Raw genomic sequence first — 23,532 nt, forward strand, 5'->3', positions numbered from 1 at the left:
TTTAAAGTGGCAGAGAATTTGGCAAAATTGTGTCCTGGTGTCAGAAGGAAGGCAGAATTTGAAAACAACAAGCTGGGATACTTAGCTGAGATCTCCAGACTACATGTGGAGGATGTAGCCTGGCTTCTCCTTGCAGCTTATGGTAAAATGCAACAGGACAGAGATAAGCTGAGAAATTAACTCTTGGGTACAAAGAAACCAGAAACTGATAGTTTGGAAAATTCTGGGCTCCAAAAAGTGAGACCCCAGAAACCACAGCCCCATGTGAGGATTTAACTGAACATGGAACCCAACCGCCATTGCAGTGCAAGCCAGGATTGGAGATGGAGTTATCCAGAAAGGATTTTTGGAAAGTCCTATTGTCTGATGGTTTTGACCCCCGTAAACTTCATGCCAAGCCTACTGAATTTTTGCAAGAGCTTTATAAACAGAACCACTGCTGATCTGGACTGCAGGGAACAGAGAAGGAACAAATTGAAGGAAAATTTCTTCAAAGATAGGGCCATAGAAATTGAGGTCTGGAGTCAAGAGGTCTTGGGCAGGGAGAGCAGAGTGGCCTACTCACTTGGAAAGGGTGAGTTTTCCCTGGTGGCAGAGGGCAGGCCTTCTGCCACCATGCTTAGGAAGAGTGCTGCCACCCCAGGCCCCAGAGGGTGGAGCACATTCCCCAGGGATTGGTGATAGCCTGGCCACTACCCCACTGTTTGGAGAGGGGAGAGCTTTTGCCCTGGAGAGGCAGAGTCCAGGTGGCGCCCCAATGTTTTAAGAGGGTGGGGCCAAGAAGGTGGTCTCCCCAATGCATGGATATGTTGGAGCACTCACCCCATCATTTGGAGAGAAAAAGGCTGCAGCATAAGCCTTTGGGAAGTGTGGGACTGCCACTCTCTCAAGCATAAATCTCTCAAGGATAAAACATTGTTCTGTAAATGACTCTCAGACTTTGAAATCAAAGGAGTTTGCCCTGTGGGTTTTGGGAATTGTTTTGATCCCTTAAACCCTGTTTTCCTTTTACTTTCTCCTTATGGCAATGGGAATGTTTATCCTATGACTGTCCCTGTAGGGCAGGCAGAGAACTGGCAATTCTGATAAGGTGTTCCACGAACTCCCCAAGAGACGCTGGCTAGCCAAAGAAGAAGAAGGTCCTCTCTGTTCTCCCTTAAAAGTCTTTAACTGATTGGATTAAATCCAGCTGATTTAATTCTCTTGTTGCAGAAGACATGCCCTTCGTTGATGTAATCAGTCACAGATGCAGTCAGTTGACTGATGATTTAATAAACTAGCCTTCTGGTTTATTAACCAGCCACAAGTGTCCTTGCAGTAATGGTTAGGCCAGTGCTTGCTTGACCAGACACCTGGGCACCATCACCTGGCCAAGCTGACACATGAACCTAACCACCACTGTACCTGAGGGAACCAGGAATCTTGGGGCCAGGAATTGTTCTTACCTGTTTAATTAGTATAAACACACCACTTTTTAATTTTTTTGGTAATTGACTGTTATATCTTTTTCTATAATATTACTTTCAATCTTCCTGTTTTCTCAGGTTTTAGATGTCTTTTGTTAAAAGAATATCATTGGCTGCTATTTATTTTTTAATGACTTTTCTAAATACTGTTTAATGACCTTTCTAAATACTATTCCAAAGACTGTGGTTGTGACTAAAGTACATTTTTGGTAATTTTTATACCTAACTTGTTTAAGAAGTGCTATTTCTCATAGGTTGTTTTTGAAAAATTTAAATATATTGCTTTAAAATGGCAATGTTTTCCTCCTTTTTATATGCAAACATTTAGTAAGCGCTGGCTTTATGGAAACAGCCAGACTTTTATAAGCATACTCCATTTTTTACATATCAGTAATTAGGTTGGTATAGAAAGATGACAGAAAAAGCTCCATATTATACTCATGTGGCTCAGGAAGATTCCTTTGTTTTTCCTTCCTTAGAACTCCTTATTGCTGATCACAAGTTTTGGCACACATCTTTTTGTAATTAGGTGTTGGACAATGATTTATCTGGTTCCAGGAAAAGTGCTATCCGGCACTTGATGCAGACTGTCTACTGGGGAATTACATTTTAGTTGCTTCTGCAGGTAAAAGTGTTACATCTATACCATCACAGAGGTGGGAGTAATCACTTTTCACCTACTTTTTAAATAGTGTCAACTTAGCATTTAGGTGATGTTGAACCTTGCTGGATAACTTAAAATATAAAAAAGATTTGAGAGAAGGGGTGCCTGTTCTTTCTATCAAATGGTGGACTACGCAGTGCCAAGTGCAGGACTAATAGAGGAAAGAGCTCCATTCTTCAAAATATACTGATGGAAAACACATTCCACAACTCAGTTGTGAGTTTTTAAAGTCCTTATCCAGTGATTACACTTGGCTGTCTAGCTGGATGACCAAGGAAGTCCTTTGTGGTCATTGTCACACTTGGCTGGTCTTGTGATATCGAAAAAGACAGAATTACTTTTCTCGCAAAGACAAAATTACTTTTCTTGGTAGAAAGACAGATTTATTCCTTTATCGGGGAAGTTAGTATAATGAAATTGAGATTGGCAGATGCATAGAAGCTAAGAAGAAGGATGATTCTACAACATGCTTTTACCCTATCATATGTTTGTGGAATGATTATAGCTTAAAATCCTGGGAGATTTGGGACATAAAAGTTTTCATGGTGATTTCATGTAGTGTATGTTGGTGTAAAGGAAATCATCCAATAGTGTTTCTACAACTACCCAATCATTTTCCCCTTCATTCCACTTCAATGAGGAGAAGAGAGTATAAATGGGAAGTCTCACAACTTTCTGAGGGATTTTGAGAAATTTTTGTACTTGACAGGTGGAAAGCTCTGTATTTCAGTTTCTTTTTTGAGAAAATGTAGATGCAAATTTTCTTAATACTTCTGTTTTCTTTTACTAGTACTGATAACTTTGTGATAAAATTCAAATGAGATTTTATTTCTTGGTAACTTTGGCCTTTGCAATTTATCTTTAAACCCTTGAGCAATCCATATGTGATTAAGAGATTTCTGACATTTATTCTTACACCAAACAGAGCCAAATTTAGGTATTATTAATTTATCTCTGTTGGGTTTTAAATTTCTCCAGAGATGCATGTAGAGAGCTTTCATTTCTGTGCATTAAAAATATCCATTTAGAAAATATCTTCAGAGTTAAAAAGAGAAGAAATAGAAATGTATTTTTTCAGAAAATTTGATTCACATTTTGTTAATGATTATTGATATGAATTTCTTACACTGGTTATAATCATTATTTGATTCAAAGAGAGGGAGGCATTCATTATTCATGTACTATATGGGCCTTTTTTATTCAACCCTTTACAATTTATCAAGATTGGGACCACCATAATTATATTTTTATCATGGAAAAAATGTTCAATTCCCCAAGCCATAACTTTGAGCAGAATTGGAGTATTTTCTTTAGAATTGTTTGAAAAGGCAAATGAAAGCTTATAGAATGCTTGTATTTTCTTTTCTTTCTCTTGGAACTCATACACCAGTATATTGCTGGCAGCTATTGTATTTTAAAAAAAGTATATTTTCACTATCAGAAAGGGTTTTTTTTTCCCCTTCATAAAAATAAATAACAATTGGGATTTAAAAAAAAAAAGTATATAATTGGATTGTTAAAAATATAACAATTTTAGAGTCTCTGTCTTTGTGTGGTGTGTTTACCCCACTTAGTGATTGATGAAAATTTAGAATGACTTTTATCATCTTATTTTGTGCTTTCATTTACTCTTTTTTTTTCCTTCTGCTTTTTCCTCTTCTCACATTCCTTCATTTGGCTGGATCGATTTTATTCTATATTTCTCTAATTTCAGCTAGGAGAATGCCTTCTTATTCAGAAATGTCATGAGACTCAAAAAGCAGTACTAGGCAGACAGCCCAATTATAAAATGGGCAAAAGATATGAAAAGACAGTTCTCTGAAGAGGAAATACAAATGACCAAGAAACATGAAAAAATGTTCAGCTTCACTAGCTATTAGAGACATGCAAATTAAGACCACAATGAAATACCATCTCACACCAATTAGAATGGCTGCTATTAAACAAACAGGAAACTACAAATGCTGGAGAGGATGTGGAGAAATTGGAACTCTTATTCATTGTTGGTGGGACTGTATAATGGTTCAGCCACTCTGGAAGTCAGTCTGGCAGTTCCTTAGAAAACTAGATATAGAGTTACCGTTCGATCCAGCAATTGCACTTCTCGGTATATACCCATGTATTAGTAAGAGTTCTGTAGGGAAACAGAATCAATGAGAGGTGTCTATGACTATAAAATTTATTAAAGGGACTCACACAACTGTGGGTATGCACAAGTCCAAATTCTGTAGAGCAGTCAGCAAACTGTCAACTCCAAGGAAGATGTCCAGTGAACTCCTCAGGAAACGAACCAGCAACTTCGACAAACTCCTCAGGAAACGCTTCCCTGGGTAGCTGAAGAAGAAGTGAAGGTCCTCTATCTGTCTTGCTTATAAGTCTTCAACTGATTAATTGGATTAAATCCAGCCAATTGCATTTTCTCATTGTGGAAGACACGCCCTTTGGTGAGTCATCAGTCACAGCTGCAGTCAATTTACTGATGATTTAATAAACCAGCCTGTTGGTTTATTAACCAGCCTCAAACGTCCTTACAGCAGTTGTTAGGCCAGTGTTTGCTTGACCAGACAGCTGGGTACTATCACCTGGCTAAGTTAACACATGAACCTAACCATCACAACCCGGAAGATCTGAAAGCAGTGACACAAACAGATATCTGCACGCCAATGTTCATAGCAGCATTATTCACAATTGCCAAGAGATGGAAACAACTCAAATGCCCTTCAACAGATGAGTGGATAAATAAAATGTGGTATATACACACAATGGAATACTGTGCAGCAGTAAGAAGGAAAAATGTCGTGAAACATATGACAACATGGATAAACCTTGAAGACATAATGCTGAGTAAAATAAGCCAGGCACAAAAAGAGAAATATTATATGCTACCACTAATGTGAACATTGAAAAATGTAAAACAAATGGTTTATAATGTAGAATGTAGGGGAACTAGTGATAGCAATTAAGGAAGGGGGAATGATAATCCAATAAGAACAGATAAGCTATCATGGGTAAATTTAATGTTCTGGGAATGCCCAGGAATGACTATGGTCTGTTAATTTCTGATGGGTATAGTAGGACCAAGTTCACAGAAATGTTGCTATATTAGGTTACTTTCTTGGGGTAGAGTAGGAACATGTTGGAAGTAAAGTGGTTATCTTAGGTTAGTTGTCTTTTTCTTACTCCCTTGTTATGGTCTGTTTGAAATGTTTTTTTATTGTATTTTTTTTTATATAGTTGATTTAAAAAAAAGTTAATAAAAACAAAACAAACAACAACAACAAAAAAAAAAAAAAAGAAAGGAAAAAAAATATGCAGAGCCCCCTTGAGGAGCTGGTGGAGAATGCAGGGGTATTGGGCTTCCCCACCTCGATGGTTGCTAATGTGCTCACAGACATAGGGGACTGGTGGTTTGATGGCTTGAGCCCTCTACCACAGGACTTGCCCTTGGGAAGACTGTTGCTGCAAATGAGAAGCTAGGCCTCCCTATAATTGTGCTTAAGAGCCTCCTCCCTAATGCCTCTTTATTGCTCAGATGTGGCCCTGTCTCTCTAGCTAAGCCAACTTGGCAGGTGAAATCACTATGTGGAATCAGACACCCAGGGGAGTGAATCTCCCTGGCAATGTGGTATATGACTCCTGGGGAGGAATCAAGACCTGGCATCATGGGATGGAGAACATCTACTTGACCAAAAGGGAGAAGTGAAAGGAAATGAAATAAGCTTCAGTGGCAGAGAGATTCCAAAAGGAGCCAAGAGGTCACTCTGATGGGCACTCGTATGCACAATATAGACAACCCTTTTAGATTCTAATGGATTGGGGTAGCTGGTGGTAGATACCTGAAACTATCAAACTACAACCCAGAACCCATTGCAGACGATTGTATAAAAATGTAGCTTATGAGGGGTGACAATGTGATTGGGAAAGCCATACGGACCACACTCAGAAAAATAAAAAAAAGCAGTACTAGGAATTTATGTTCATTCTTTAAGCTAACTTGTGATCCAGAGACTTCTTGTGTCTATGAGAGCTATTAGTTTTAGTATGTATAAGAAAAATTCACTCACATACTATCTACTGAATTAAAGAGAATATGAAGCAGGAAGACCCACTGAAGATAAATTGTGAAAATTTATCTAATTTAAATCTCAGTCTTGCAGAGTGATTTTTCAGTCACTAGCATGATTACTTAAACTTTGAGAAATATTAAATAACTGATGCTGATATGACCATGTTAAGGAGCTAAAGGTCAAGAGAGAGACCAAATTGAATCAACAAAATTACACTTAGTAAATAGCAAAAGCTAGAGTTCCTCTGTATTTGGGAAAAATTATAAACAGTAAAATACATGTGATTTTTTTTTAGGGAGGTCATTTGATTTGTTCTTTAACAAGGCTTACAAGCTACAACATAATCTTTTAAAATTATAGGTAATTACAAGAAGGTGCATTAAACCTCAGTTAATCACAGTTGTTTAAAAAATATGTCCCTTTTCTTAACAAAGCAGTAACCCAGCCAAAGCTTGGATAAACTGGCATTTCCCTAGATCATATGTTTCATTCCTAAACACAATGCCCCTTGTGTTTTTTTCAGGTGTCCATACTTTCTCTGAAAAATAGATCTCTCTTTCCACAGCTTGAGCATTATCTGCTCTTTGTTTGAAAATAAATGCATTGTTCATGTGTGGACTAGTAGTGCAGGTGTTTTACCTCTGTTTTCCCAGTTGGGCTGATTCTTAATCCTTTCATGAAATCACTTCAGTTTAGTTAAATCACTGACATCCAATTTTCATTGCCATTTCCCTTTATGGCCATAATAGAAGCCCCACTTGCAATCATATCATCTTTCATTCCATTATGTTTACATTTTGTGTTAATATCTCAAGAATTGCCAACACTCTACTTCTTTTTCAGTTTTCTAAGGCTCAATTCCAGGGCAAGGACAAAGTTCTGATCAAGCATTAGCAGTTCAAGTTGTTTTCATTTTCCCTGAACTACCAATTGCTGCCTTATGGTACCTGGATTTGCTCCTGTCACTGGAAAGCACTATTCGAAAGCCCAGCATGAAATTAAATTCCCCGAGGTATAACCAAACTGAATAACACCACAGAAGTATATATTAAAAAAAACTCTTTTCCTCAGTGGGGCATGTGAAACACTGACATTCTTAACACAGCAAAGATTGGTATTGAGTGTCCAGGAACTAATTCTGTCTTTTGAAGTATAGGGTTTCAACCCCTAATTTCATTTTCAAACAGTCACTTTCATGTTATTCTCTAGAGAATAAGAGGGTATGAATCTCAGATCATTGGGCAAGCTATGGCTGAGAAGGAAAAAAAGGAGGACAGAATTACTTAAAGACTTCATCTCTTCAATGCGAAAGATAGTAACTGATATTACTTACCAAAGTATCTCTTTTCCAGCTGTGTAACTTGAAGTTTCAAACAATTTATTATTGTCATTCATGTCTCTAGGTTTTTTGTATAATCCCCATTTTCTCTCATTTGCTGTAACTGAAGTGTACCTCAGTAAAACAGTGCATATTTTAGATTTTCATTTTTCCTATTGCTGCCATGGTTAAGAGTTTTTAAAATTTCACCTTCTGTTATAAATGCTAAAAAGTATATGAAAATAGTGAATAATTCGCAAAGTAACTAGCTTCACTTTTTCTAATTGTAGTGTTCTGCATAATACAGTAATGTGCTAAATGTTTTGTTGATTGAAAGAAGAATATAACACATTCACAGTGTGTATTATTGTTTCTTTGTCCAATTTACCAAACTTAACTAATCTGTACTTAATTGTGAAACACACTATTTTGTTTGAGTGGCTGTAGAGGTCCTATACAATCTTCCTACTTCATTCTAAAGACAAGTGCACATTTCTTCAATTTTGTAGGTATTAGTGATAATTTCAAAATTGACTTTATACTTTAGGCTTGATAAGTCTACAGAAGATTTTAAACTTGAATTTGGTAATCATATTATATACTGGCTATTCTTAGTAACACTGTAGTCTATAGTTCTTAAAGGCTGTGGAATGGAAGACAGTATTATGTGAAGATATTGAGGAATGTTTACTTACAAGGAGGTACCAGGCCCCAGCCTTAAGAGAAAGTGACAATCAAGACATTTCAACGGTTTTGATAACTATGGCTGAAGTGAATTTGCAAAACATAATCATAATATGGAACCTACACTCAATCATAATCTTGTCTTTCTATAGTTATGCTTGTAGACTGTGATGGTTAGGTTGATGTGTCAATTTGGCCAGGTGATGTTGCCCAGTTGTCTGGCCAAGTAAGCACTGGCCTAACCATTTATAAGGACATTTCATGGCTGGTTGGTAACTCAGAAGGCTGGTTTATTAAATCATCAGTCAATTGATTGCCTCTGTGGCTGATTACATCTACGATCAACTAAGGGAGTGTCTTCTACAATGAGAGAATCCAATCAGTTGGATTTAAACCAATCAGTTGAAGACTTTTAAGGGAGAAGAGAGAGCTTTCATTTCTCCTTCAGCCATCCAGCATCTCCTGGGGAGTTCATTGAAGACCTTCATTGGAATTACCAGCTAGGGGCCTGCCCTGTGGAATTTGGACTTGTGCATCCTCAAAGTTGTGTGAGACACTTTTATGAAATCTCGTGTTTACAGATATCTCCTGTTGGTTCTGTTTCCATAGAGAACCCTGACTATAATTAGCCATTTTCCCAAGGATCTCTAGTTCCTTTTGTAGGAAAATGACATTTAGAAACCAAGGTCTGGGTGCTGGGTTTGCTCTTTGCTGCTGGGGTTTCACTGCTTATTGGCTGTCTTGATGGACAGAGCTAGGTAATATATATTTATATAAGCCCATGTCTACACAGATATCTATAATGTTCTTACATCTGTATAGCTGTATATATATTAAACTGAACATGAATTCATACTGATCTCTCTGATTGCACTCTAGTACTACAAGTTGCATTCTAGACTTCCTTTATTACCTATCTGTAACTTTCATCTCTGACAGTGAGAAATCTGGCTGCCACCATCCACCAGCTGTTACTTAATTGTTCAACCTTAGCATACATGTAAAACAGTTTTTAAATGCAATTCAGTGTCTAAGAAATTACCCTACCGTACAGTCACACTGGCATGCAAATATATATGGATAAGAAATGTTCATTGTAGCATTGGATTCTACCTTACCTTACCTTACCTTACTTTGCCTTTACATTTACCTTTACCTTACCTTTACCTTACCTTTACCTTTATCTTTATCTTTACCTTTACCTTTACTTTACCTTACCTTACCTTACCTTACCTTACTTTACCTTACCTTTCCCACCATACTAGATTATCTTTGATTTAAAAGTTATTTTATTGTGGACATTTTCAAGTGTACACAAAAATAGAAATTATTCTGAACCCCTATGTCACCATAATCCAGTTCAAATGATTTTTAGTATTTTGCCTACTTGTTCTATTTCCCATGATCACCTTTTTTAGCATTTTAAAGCAAATCTCAGATATCTTATCATCTCACCTATAAATACTTTAATTAACATTGCCAATAGATAAACATTTGTTTTTTTTTAACATAATCACAATGCCATTATCATACCTAAAAAGTATTGTTATTGCAATTCCTTTATATAATCTGAGAACCAAATGACTGTCAAATTTCCCTGACTCTGTGAAAAACATCTTTTTAGCTGTTTGTTTGAAACAGGATCTGTGGTAGACAGAATATGGGCCCCCAAAGATGTCCACACCTTAATCCATAGAGCCTATGAATATGTTACCGTACATGGCCAAAGGTACTTTGCAGATGCGGTTAAGATAAAGATCTTGAGATGGGAAGATTATTCTGGATTATCTAGGTGGGACCGATGTAATCACAAATGTCCCTATAACAAGGAGGAAGGAGAGTCATAATCAGAGAAGAGTGATGGTAGAAGCAGATGTCTCAGTGAGGCCACTGCTGCAAGGAGGCCATGAGCCAAGGAATGTGGATGACCTCTAGAAGTGGGAAAAGACAAGGGAAGGATTCTCCCCTAGAGCCTCCAGAAGAAATGCAGTGGTGACAAAACTTTTATTTCAGCCCAGTAAGACCCATTTTCAGACTTCTGATCTCCAGAACAGTAAAATAACAAAATTTTTATTGTTTAGGCTAGTGAGTTTGTGGTAATTTCTTACAGTAGCACTAGGAAAATGTAGTATCCAGAAAGTCTACAAATTGCATTGGGTTGTCATATTAAGTTTCTTTTAACCTGTAATAGTCCTACCTCTTTTTCTGTTCCTAATTGTTGGAGAAACTGGGTTATTCATCTTTAGAATGTTCTGCATTCTGAATTTGGGTCATTTCTACCTCAGGATGTTGTTTAACTTGTTCTCTTGTCCCTGTATTTCCTGGAAACTGGTATTAAGTTTTGTAGGCTTGTTTATAATCAGGTTCAGGTTCAATTTAGTGGGGTGGTTGGTAGGCAGAATATTTCATAATTGATGCCTTGTACTTACTATTACATTACATTAGGAGATGAGTGATACCTGGATGTCCCATTGGTAATGTCGCCAGCCTGATTCTTCTATTAGAAAGCTTCCAACAGCCTTCTACCTAGGGTGTTAGCACCCATTGATGACCACTGCTTACATCTATTTCATCAGGAGTTAAAAATGGTGATGCATTAGCTGGAATTCTATAAAGAAGATCTTTTCCTCATCAACTATTGGTTATTCTGAAATATAGTTTATATAGGAAAAGCAGTATATATGCTTGATTATTTTCATTCATTCATTCATTTTTCAGAATTGTAAGTTTGTATGCCCTAGAAAACCTCTAATGGTGACCATTGAAGTGCTTTTTATTAGTTTAATTATGAATTCATTGATATATATTTGTTGTGTTTTAATCAATCAGTGTCAGTATTCTTTTTCATGCTCAAGTCATCCCTTCTTTGACTAGTGGAAAACTCTTCAAAGCAATTCTTGCATTCTTTAGATACTATAAAATAAGTTACGTTCATAGAAATTTTGTGTCTGTCCTGTTCCTTCTACCCTGTCTCCCCTCCTCTGAATATCATTTGTATTCATTTTTAGTTTATCTTTTCATCATTCATTTGGAAAATATAAGCAAGCATATGTATATTTTATTATTGCTTTTCTTTTATACAGAAGTTAACATACTATATACAGTGACCTGCACTTTGCTTTTTTCACTTAATGGTATATATTCTGGAGATGACTACAAATAGAAATATATACAAAGATGCCACATTCCTTTTTATAGCTTCACAGTATTTGGATGTACCATAGCTTAGCCAGCCTGTTCCACACTGATGAACAGGGATTCATTCCTATATATACTTGCTGTGGTGTTATAGAATCCTTCTTCCTTTGGACACTGGTTTCCTATTTGGTCAATGAGTTCTGTGTCTGAGAACTGGCTTAGGTCTTGAATCAAAGGATTGTATCTGTATTTGGTGGCTATCTCTGCCTCTTGTTTCATCTGTCTTTGGTTTCTTTTGATCATATAGATTGAGTAATACCCTTGTTGGCTTACTGCGCATCTGTCTTGCCCCAAGGCTGCTGTACCCTATTTAAAAATCTCTGTATCTTTCTGTGGTTCAGGCTCCTTCCTCTCCCCCTGGTTTCCCTTCCCCCTCCTGGCAAGGTCTACACTGATCCTGCTGTTCCTTATGATGATTGTGCCCATCTTGTTTTTGATGGCTAAGCTTTGTCACCTTGCATTTATAATTTTGGGAGCCTCTCGTCCTCATTGCTATCAGAAATTCTATAAGGCTCTTTCTCTCCTACTGTCAGCTTTGGCTTATAGAAGATAGCAATCACTGAGCTTTCCAATGATTCTGGGGCTCCTCTTGCTGGCTTATTCCTTATCACTTTGGAAAACAGGATATCCTCCAGGCTTTCCAATAGAACATATTTAGCTCTGAGTTTCTAGCTTTATACGGTATATCCAGCCAGGTATGTCTAGCTACCAGCTGGTATATCTAGCCCACCTGTTTCTGAGTCTTTTAATTACTTTTTAGACCATCTTCCAAGATAGTTTGGGCATTTCTGCTTCACTCAGTGTAGGCCATTGATTTTTTTCTTCCCAGAGTCATCCAGTCATTATGGTAACACCTTTTCCTGAGGTCCTTGCCAGGCTAAGTCCTATACCCCAGGAGAGTGCCCACATATTGATAAATGCTTCCTTGTTCAATCTTATGTTCTGTTTCCATTGATCCAACACCCTCAGGCTCTAATCCTATGCATACTTTCTCAGCTCCTGCTGGTACATTCTGGCTAGATCCTGAAATTCCTTCAGCATATTGCCCCTTTACTCCTTTAGCAGGCTTAGCAACACTTCCTCCTCCGAGTTATACTGAGACTTGATCCTATTTATTGGTCTGATGTTCATGAGGAGAGGGGTTGGATCTTGTGAGTGGGGTGAGGGGCACATATATTATCACCAAGCAAGGTTGGTGGGTAGAATGCTAGCTTTTAACAGAGGAGAGTAGACCATTTCTGTAGACCCAGAGGCTTCATGGGGATTTGAGGTTTCAAGATTTTAGAGTGAATCACACAGATGTCTTATCCCCAAACAGGCCATGACCCCCATCAAGTTCCTGACTTTGACATATTAGACTTCTGAGGACTGAGAAGTTACCTTTCTCTGGAACTCTGATACTCTCATAATTAAATCCTGAGCCTGATCCTCAGAGTTTTCTGTCCTCTGGCTACAGGAAATAAGAGTCTCTTTATCTGCTGCCAAAGGGGATCTCCCATTTTGTACTTCCCCTTAAGGTGATAATTATCCTCAGCCTTTGATTGTCTTTTTCCAGTGCATCAATCGTACTCAGTAACAGCTGTTTGATTCCATTGTTCTTATAATTAGTACTTCCACAAAAGCCTGAAATGTTACCTGCTGGTACGTTCCCTTCCATTGGTGTCCTATCCCAGTTCACCACATGTAAAATTTTTAATAATTGCACTGACACTATCATGGCAAGCCCTATCAGTGCTCCACCTACCAGCTATGATGTGGTCTTCAGTGTCAGTCAGCTGGCAGGTGATCCAGCTCTGAAATTCCATTTTCGAGTCTGCTTCCCTGGACCACTCCTAGCACCAACTGATTAGGTTCCGTGCTAAACAGGTTTTGAACAGAGATTTACATGCAGGCAGTTACTGGTGAGTGTTTTTGGGATCAACACATTTGAGAGAATGAAGAAAGTAGGATTGGGCATTGGGAAGCACTGAACTGCAATGTATTGCACCAAAGACCTCAGTCAATTCCATGGAGATCCCTGGAATGTGGATGACTCTTCAAAGTTGTCCTTTCTTGAGGCAGGGGGCAGGGTCTTTACACCTCTGCATAGAACAGTCATTGGATGTTGATTGGGAGGCATCTCTCTTCAGTCAAAAGCAATGCCCAGAGAGGATCTCAGCTGAGAGCCATCAGCTGCCAACAGTCATTAACTTATAGCTCACAGCATAAAGAGGAAGCCTGGGTAATCCACCATAGCATCCACTACAGTATTTTTCTAAGTGTATCTTTGGAATAAATTCCTAGAAATGGAATTGCTGGATCAAAGAGGAAATGTATATGTAATTTTGCTAGATAATTCCAGCTCTTCTCCATAGAGTTTGTATTATTTTGCATTCCTACCAGCAATATATAAGAATGCCTTTTTCCCCCCTCCTATAGCAATAAAGTATACGTTCAAATTTTTGGTGAGAAATGGTATTTTAATGTAGTTTTTATTACAAATTTTTTTTAAAAATTTTATTTTGAAATAAATTCAAACTTACAGGAACAGTTGCAAAAACAATGCAAACTCCATACACAGAGCTCCAGCATACCCTGACCCACCTGACCCACCTCCCCCGATACCCTGATCCACCAACTTTAACATCCTGTCACACCACCATTTCTTTCTTTCCCTCCCTCCCTCCCTATCATCCATCATCTATTGCTCTGTCTTCTGAACATATGATAGCAAGCTGCACACATCCTTGAACAAATAATATAATTCACATATACATTTCCCATGTACAAGAACATTCTTTTATGCAATCCCATTAAGCGCAGCTAAGAAGTTCAAGAAATTCAACATTGATACAAAGTTTACATTCTATATTTCCTTTTTTTTTTTTTCTTATGTCCCATCTGTGTCCCTTTGAGCCTCCTTTCCTCTATCCTCAGATCCCATCCAGGATCATCCTTGGCATTTAATTGTCATTATCTATTTAGACTGCCTTTTTTTTTTTTTCAATTGTGGAAACATATATACAGACTGAATCTTCCCATTCCAACCTCTCCCTAGCATTCCATTAGTGGGATTAATTACATTTAGAACATTGCAATGCTATTACCTTCCACCATCCATTACTAGAAATTTCCCTTCACCCAAAACAGAAACCCTACACTCATTTCTTAACTCCCCATTGCCCCTTCCCCCACTTCTCATAACCCATACTCTACTTTTCATCTCTATGGTCATATTCTCTGATACTTTCTTTGTGTTTACCGTGGGGCTTAAATTCAACCTCTTAAATCTATAACAATCTTGTTTTTCTTTGATACCAACTTAACTTCAATAGGATACGTAAGCTATGTTCCTATACTCCTCCATTCCCCCACCTTTATGTAGTTCTTGTCAAAAATTACATATTTCACACTGAGTACAAAACCTCTGGTTTATCATTACAGTTTATGTATTTTAGATCCTGTAGGAAGTAAACAGTGGAGTTACAAATCAAAAATATAGTAGTATTGGTATTTATATTTACCATGTGATCTTTATTGGAAATCTTTATTTCTTCATGTGGTTTCAGTCAATTGTTCAGTGTCCCTTCCTTTCAGCCTGCTCAGTTCCCTTTAGCATTTCTTATAGGACTGATCTACTGGTGATAAAATCCCTCAGCTTTTGATTATCCAGGAATGTTTTCATCTCTCCCTCATTTTTAACCTCCAGGTGTTTGTGAATTTTCTGTCTCTGATGGTTATTGACTTCTATTTATATTCCATTGTGGTCAGAGAATGTGCTTTGAATATATTCTATTTTTTTATTTTTTTTTTTATTTTTTGAGGCTTGTTTTATGTCCCAGCATATGGTCTATTCTGGAGAAAGATCTGTGATCACTAGAGAAGAATGTGTGTCCTGGTGATTTGGGATGTAATATTCTATATATGACTGTTAAATTTCTCTACATCTCTCTCTCCTTTCTTTGTTTCTCTGTCTGTAGGGCCCCCTTTAGTATCTGAAGTAGGGCAGGTCTTTTATTAGCAAAATATCTCAGCATTTGTTTGTCTGTGAAAAATTTAAGCTCTCCCTCAAATGTGAAGAGTTTTCCTGGATAAAGTATTCTTGGTTGGAAATTTTTCTCGCTCAGCATTTTAAATATGTCATGCCACTGCCTTCTTGCCTCCATGGTGGCCACTGAGTAGTCACTACTTAGTCTTATGTTGTTTCCTTTGTATGTGGTAAATTGCTTTTCTCTTGCTGCTTTCAGAACTTGCTCCTTCTCTTCAGTATTTGACAGTCTGATCAGAATATGTCTTGGAGAGGGTTTATTTGGATTTATTCTATTTGGAGTTCACTGGGCATTTATGCTTTATGTATTTATATTGTGTAGAAAGTTTGGGAAGTTTTCCCCAACAATTTCTTTGAATACTCTTTCTAGACCTTTACCCTTCTCTTCCCCTTCTGGGACACCAATGTATCTTAAATTTGGACGTTTTATTTTATCTATCGTATTACTGAGATCCGTTTCAATTTTTTTGATTTTTTTCCCCATTCTTTCTTTTGTTCTTTCATTTTCTGTTCTGTGGTCCTCGAGGATGCTGAGTCATTGTTCAGTTTCCACTAATCTTGTATTATGAGTATCCAGAGTCTTTTTAATTTGGCCAACAGTTTCTTTTATTTCCATAAGATCTTCTATTTTTTTATTTACTCTTGCAATTTCTTCTTTATGCTCTTCTAGGGTCTGCTTTATGTCCTTTATATCCTGTGCCATGCTCTCATTGTTTGACTTTAGTTCTTTGTTTAATTGCACCAGGTACTGTATCTCTTCTGATCTTTTGATCTGGGTGTTTGGGTTTGGGTTCTCCATATCGTCTGGTTTTATTATATGCTTTAAGATTTTCTGTTGTTTTTGGTCTATTGACATTTGCTTTACTTGATAGGGTTCTTTCTGGATATAAAAAATACCGATCTCTAATTTGTCAGATCTACAGCTTGGTGTTGTACACTTTCTCTAACTAGCCAGCAGATGGCGTCCGTGAGTCACCTATTCCCCTCAAGTGAGTTCTCCCCAACTTTGTCTCTGTGGTGTGTGGGGATCTGATTCTTGTGGGGTTCAATTGGTGCACTAAGTTTGTGTGTTTTGTTGGTGCTGTCTGCCCTGAATGCGGGGCGTGTGTCTGGGTGGTTATGGAGGCAGGGCAGCTTTAATAATCAAACCCCCAGGTGTTCCCAGAGATTTAAGGCTGTTGCAAGAGTCTAAGCCTTCATTTCAGTCTTGCCACAGATTGTCTCTGCTGCTGACCCACAAGTCCTTGGTATTGGTGTAGGGTCCCTGGGATTTCCGAGCGGGTCCCCCTTCTCAGCCGTGCTCTTCCAGGACCTCTGCTGAGGGAAGGCTGTGCCACGTCACAAGTGTGCACCAGCCCTTCAGGGAAGCCCTGGGCTGCTGGGCCGTGCAGGGGCGCTCCCGGCCTGCTGTAAAGCTGGTTGAATGGGGCGTGTTAATTTGCCCCTTTTCGCACAGCTCCGCCTTCCCAGCTCTGGGACAATTAGCTGTGGGTGCACTAAAGGCCACTGTCCACGGCTGATATTGTGGCGTGTGCACGGTGCTGTGGGAGACACTCCCCATCACACTGGGTTTCTTGGCACGGCTCTGGGCTATAGCTCTGGCCCCAGGTAGGAGCATTCCCAGCCCGCCAGGGAGATGGCTGCAAGGGGCACGGTTTCTTTCTCCTTTTGGCTCTCCTCTCCGCTCCCTGGCCCTGAGGGAATCAGCCATGGTCTATCCTCCATGCCAGACACCAAGAGGTTGTCACAGCCCGCTCCTGCCATGCTTCACTGCGTGGTTCTCACCGTCGTAACTGCAGCTGCTCCTGGGTTTTTGGTTTTTTTTTTTAAAGAACTAGTCAGTCTCCAAATGCCAACCCACAGTTTCCCCACACCATAGTGCGGCCGCCAGACACTTGTTTCAGAATGCAGACTCCCGGTTTCACCAAATGCACGGTCCCTGTGGATTTAGCAGACCTTGTCCGGCTGGTGCATCACTGGAACTGGTATTCTGGGTCACTTTCTGGCTTTTATCTAGTATTTTTCATGGAGGTGTTTTTTTGCCCTATCTCACCTAGCCGCCATCTTAGGTTCTCCTACAAATTGTTTTTAATAGCAAAAACCTGGAAACACCCTAAATGTCCATCAGTAGGGTACTGGCTAATTAAATTATGGTACATACATTCTATGTGGCACTTAAAAATAATGTGGTAGATCTATATGTATCACTATAGCAAAATCTCTAAGATACAGTAAATGAAAAAATAATTTTCAGGTCATTATATAGAGTACAATCTCATTTTTGTATAAACAAAGGATATTTATACATATTTAAATGTATATGTTTGCATTGAAAATACCTAGAAGGTCATCACTATTCTTGGAAATGTGATTAGAAACTGAAGGAGGAATAAAGGTACATTCACTTTTCAATGTATGCACTTCTGTACTGCTTGAAAGTTTTATGACAAGAAGTATTTATTTTATTTTAGTTTTAAAAAAATGATATTGCTATCCAATCAACTGATGATCATTTTTCCCTAGAGAGGTTGCTCACATTTCATGCCTTATCCACTTGATCAACCCTCTTGGAAAAAGACAACAGCCCAGAATTTCCTGCCTTGCCCCAGGCACTGTGATTTGGATTGCTGACCAAACTCAAGCATCTACTTAGCTTCAGTTTACTTTAGGTTTCCACCCTAGGGTGGAAGCCCTAATCTGACTGACTTAATTTCTGTGTTTGGCCATATAATCCAACTTAAAGTGCTCTTTAGTGGATACTGATGTGCCTATTTTTTTCTAGGTGATACAGCATCGTTTTGATCATAACCCACCTTTTGAAGAACACAGTGTTAAGTCAAATTTCATGGATTAATACTGTCAAGTGAAAATGCTAATACAATTTAATGACCTTGTCAGTGAAATCTTTACTTTGATTCTTAAACTGGTATTTGGAATTAAAATGCTAAGGTGATTATAGCCTTAGAAATTTGCCTATAAATAAGTAAATAAATGATGAATGTGCAAGTTAACAACTGCCATCTCCCCTTCCCCCAGAAATGTAGCAGCTAGAATTTTGATTTAAATAACTGATTTAAACCTAATCTGTTTCTGCCATCTCATCAGCTTTTCCCTGATGAGATAAAGAAAAAAAAAAGTGTACATCTTCCAAAATTTAAATTAACAAAAATCCCACAAAACAAATAAAAATACTGTGTATATTGAGTAGACAACTTAAAGCTAATGTAAAGCACCTGAAGGGATAAATAAGATAATTATGGCTTGGCATGTTTCTTGGGAACTTTTCATTTTTCATATAAGTTAGGTGTTCTGAGATCTCTGCCAGGAAATGGATACAACCTTTCCACTATCAAATACAGATTAGACCCTTGTCTACAAGTTTTACCAAATAAGCCATTCATTAATTTGCCATGTTTATACAGATCAGGGTAAAATTTTAGCTTTTAGTTTTGCATTCTGCTTCTGCATTGCAGGAAGGATTCCATTGTCTTTAGCATAATCTCATTGTTGGCCTTCAATGAAAATGAAGTAAGGACCAGTAATAGCAAACCCTGCATTATAATTGGTAGGCTTTCTAGTTCAGCTTTATATTTCAGTTACTATAAGTCTTGATCAATTATCCCACCCACCAAAAACTTAATAATGTTTTCTTATAGTCAAGAAATTCATAGCATCCGTCATGGATTTAGTAAAGAGAGCAATTTTCTAGATTGTCCCAATCCAGCTTAGCCCCAAGACTGAAGAACACACCAGGCATGGAGTTAGACATGAATTTAATAGGACTTACTTATAGGAGAGATGGTTCCGTGGTGGCGGCCGGCTGGGAAAGATGGAAGTTAGCTCCCCACAAAAGCAGAGGTTGCCAGGGGGTGGTTTATTAGGATAAGGAGGGTGTGAGAACGGAGTTTCAGCAGGGTCTTGTGATAGAAGGGTGTGGAGATTTGTTATCAACAGTGATAGGAGAGGGGAATTTCAATGCTTTGTTTACAATACATTTTTTCCTCCCCTGGGGAGGTGGGATGACTTTTAAAGTCTGTCCAGGTTGAGTAGGCAGCTACATGAAATCACTAAGAAGGGGAGGTGGCCTGGGTCCTGGGTCCTAACATAGATCCTCTTTTACAAAGAGCACTTTAGGCTCCTGAACTAATAACAGTAGTTTAAGGAAAAGTCAAGTCTCTTTAGTGCTATACCTGTCAATACCCTCCTTCCTGCAGGCACCAATTTTGGTTAGTGAGATGCAGTCTAGACTAGACAGTATCTGAAGTTTTGGGTTTTTAAAGGGGCTATTCAGGAGATATGCTGAAAATACTTCAAGCTTCTCATAGCTTGTACCAAGGCAATGAAATAAATCTTTTAGCATTCACAGACAAGAAAAAACAGAACAAAACAAAAGAACAATCATCAGTGTAGCTGTTTTCTTGATGATAAGTCTGGTGTACTCAAACCAAATTCCATTGTTCCTGTGCTGGGTATCTTCCGGTTGCACACTCCACCCTTCTCTACCCTGTTCTCTACTCGCTTCGACTACATCAGAGGTTTTCCGAGTGTGGTGCCTAGACCAGCAATATCAGTATCACCTGGGGATGTATTAGAAATGCAAATTCTTGGATGCTACCTGAGACCTGCTGAATCAGAAACTCTGGGGGTGAGGCCCAGCAATCTGTGTTTTAACATGGCAGCCGTCCAGGTGATTTGGATGCATTTGAGAACCAATAGACTACATCATGAAGCGCCCTTATCTTTTGGCTTCTGGTTGGGTTTGGTTGATGGGGTGTACAGGTAGGAAATCTGAGAGACAGAGGAGGAGTGTGAGGTCTGGGCATTTACTTTTTGAAACAGCTCTTTCCCCATGAGGTCACCACTGGTTGGCTGTGTTCCTTTAATGAAGGCCACAGATCCTGACAGGAGGACTGTGCACCATTACCCTTTGCAGGGTATAGTAGCCTCTTCTCCCCTTGGGGCCCCTACTATTGCTAGCCTCACTGAGTACTACATTACTACTTATCAGCTTCTCTGAAATCTTCCCACACTTTGTAAATAGTCCCTTTAGTAAGCTCTTCTCAGTTACCCTGTTTAAGTGTGCTTGGACCATGACTGATTTAGTTTTTATTGACAACTTTTTTGTGATGTCCATTTAAGTGACTCATTTTGCTTTTGTGAATATCCTCTCTTCCCTTACTTACTCCATAGGGTTTTGGGGTGGGGGCAAGGGGATAAAGGAGTTAATGTGTTTATCACAGGGCCTGGCTAATAGTAGGCACTCAATATATGGTAGTTATTATTTGTAATGTGTTATAGTTTCTTAGGCCTATGTAGTCATGAGATATTAATAAGTTAATATCCCCAGCTCTATTGCTTTCTCTCACCCATTCTACCTCTACCCCTTGGCTTCCCATTAATATTAAAGTTGATTTAAATCTTGATTAACCAGTTAAAGATGGAGGAATTATTAGAAACATAAAAGAGTTTAACAGTTTTGTGACCAATGATCTAGTTAAACATTAAAGCCCACTTTAAATCATCTGACCCAAAGTACCATTAAACTCAATCATTAAGTAATGATTATTATCCAGTTTATAAAACATGTAGAAATGTTTCCATTTCCTTATCAAAAACAACTGTTTTCCCTCTTCCTTAATGGACTATGAGTCTCTGGCACTATAGTGAATTTCATGTCTTTTCCTTATTGGTATCAAGACATCATAAAATGATGTGTGTGAGCATCTGAACAGGAAAAAAATTAAGCAAAAGGGTGGGTGTTAACAGTGACTCACATCTCAGTGTATCTGCTTTGTGCAGGGCTGGCTTCATGGGTGTCTGATCTATGAAGTTGCATAGGGCCCTGTGCTTAGAACTGCCCGTGCTTGGTTAAATGTTATGTTTTGAAATTCTTAATAACTTTTAGACAAGAAGCCCCACATTTTCATTTTACCTTGGACACTGTAAATTATGTAGCTGCTTCTGGTTCTGCCATATTCATATTTGTTCAAGTTGATCAAGTAAATATAAGCACTATCAAAAATAAGGTCTGATTGTTATTATTACTATGGCTATTAACAATTGATTTAATTGGTTTCTAGTTGGAAGGTGCTTGATTCCGGATCTGAGTGTTCAACAAATATGTTCTCCTCAAAGACTGAAAAAGAGAATCACTCATATCACTGTCTGTAATCAAATGTTACAGATAAGGAGGCAAATAAGATCCAATATATGAAGGCTTTATGATTATTTTGGAAGCACAGAGGCTGATTTCAGGTTCTGACAGGAATTGCTGTTCTGTTTCATCTGGCAATGAAACCATAAAGACTCTGACTCAAAGCTAGGGATATGAATGAAAAATGTTCAAGTTTTCCTTTGAAAGGAAAATATGAAACACAGGGTATATCCTTTGTAGCTCAGCAACAAGTAAATATCATCTAAACAGTAAAGGTCAGAAACTGTCTTCCTTGAATAACCTAAAATTGTTGAAGGAAATAGAAATGCCTTGGATCTGAGGCATTAAGTTTTTGCAGAGATGAGACTTGGCTGTGAAAATGTAAGTAACTTCTGGTCAAAATTTTATTTCCTGAAGGAATAAATATCTCATGTCAGGTGAGATCTCAGCATGACTCAGAATGTCACTATTTCCATTTTGGCACCTAATATACAAATCTTAGAAAAGGCTACACGTGCCAATTAAGTTATTCTTTTCCCAATATGGTGAAGAAACAATCTATTCAGATATGGTTTGTACTGTAGGCTTTGTCAGTATCTTTACCTTGACCAGTCCTAGTGAGACATGGCATATATACAATTGGATGTGTTCAAATAATTTTCCCAATCAAAATACTCAAAATGCACAGAACTTGGCCATAGCAAGTCAAATAATCTCACTACTCAAAACAGCTGTAGGCTAAAAGAATGTAAGGGCTTGCAGGGACAGATATATTGGAAAGCTTAATACAATATATGAGCAGAATTGTGATACCTTTCTTGCTGGTGCTTGTTTACATCATATGGAATCAAATGTGAAGGCTCCACTAGAGGCAATTTATAACATTCAAATTTATTATCCATTTTATCACTGGATAAACCACACAACAATTGTTTTGAAGAAAAAAAAAAGATCTAGTGAATGATACACCATTTCTTCCTTGTAAGTCAGTGAAGAGGGCCCTTTGAGAGTACATAGACTGTGTTGAAATGGGATTAGGGAATCTCCTAAATAGAAGGTTTCCTGTAATTTACCATACTTTAAAAGCTCTTGCTGGAGGCAGCAACCAATATGCCTTGGCAGCAATTCCTATCCACTTTATAGAATTAAATAGTGCAAATTCTATGTTCTTCTGGCACAGAGGCCTTTTGGAAACTAAGCAAAACCACTAATGAAGTTTCTCCAAAAAGAAGAGTGTAAAGATAAAATACACTTAACTGTTTGTACTCAATTTCTCCACTCTTTTAAATGACCTGAAAAGTTACATATGTTGAATTATACAGGGTAAACGTATTTATCCCTAGAACAAAGTTGTCAGTGTGCATTTCCAACAACTGGATGTGTACAACTCAATGATACAAACTTTATTTCTTCAAAATAGGGGTAAATCTATAATTGTCCAAATTATTTATCATAATAAACAACCCTGGCTTTTTCTTTAGTGGTTTAACACTATGTGAAATATTGCACTGTGTGAGACATAAATGTAGTTTTCAGGATGAGAAATATCAAATTTCACTGACAGAGTATTTGCACCTATTATGTACTATGTAAAATTAGTAAGTGACTTCTGCCTCTGGTCAAGATGGAAAATAGAGACTGTGTTTACTGTCTGGACTGTAAAACAGCAACAAAATTCATAAAACAACAGTTTTCTGACAATGAAATCAGGGGGTGGAAGGCAATAATCCCTGAGTGAAAGGAAACAAATAAGGAAATCACTACATTTGCTCCAGAGTATTGCCTGGAGAGAGTTTTCACAGTGCACTGGAGAGAGGAGGGTCCCATTTGTAGCACAGCAGTATCCCTGAGTTGAAAAGACAGAGATGGCCTCAGGTGAGGCCAAGGTGATTAGAATTCACAGGGCACCGTACCAGAGACATAGCTGCACAGAAAGAAAGCTCTGGGGATTTGC

Source organism: Choloepus didactylus, chromosome 16 (genome assembly GCF_015220235.1).
Source record: "Choloepus didactylus isolate mChoDid1 chromosome 16, mChoDid1.pri, whole genome shotgun sequence".
Lineage (NCBI taxonomy): Eukaryota > Metazoa > Chordata > Mammalia > Pilosa > Megalonychidae > Choloepus > Choloepus didactylus.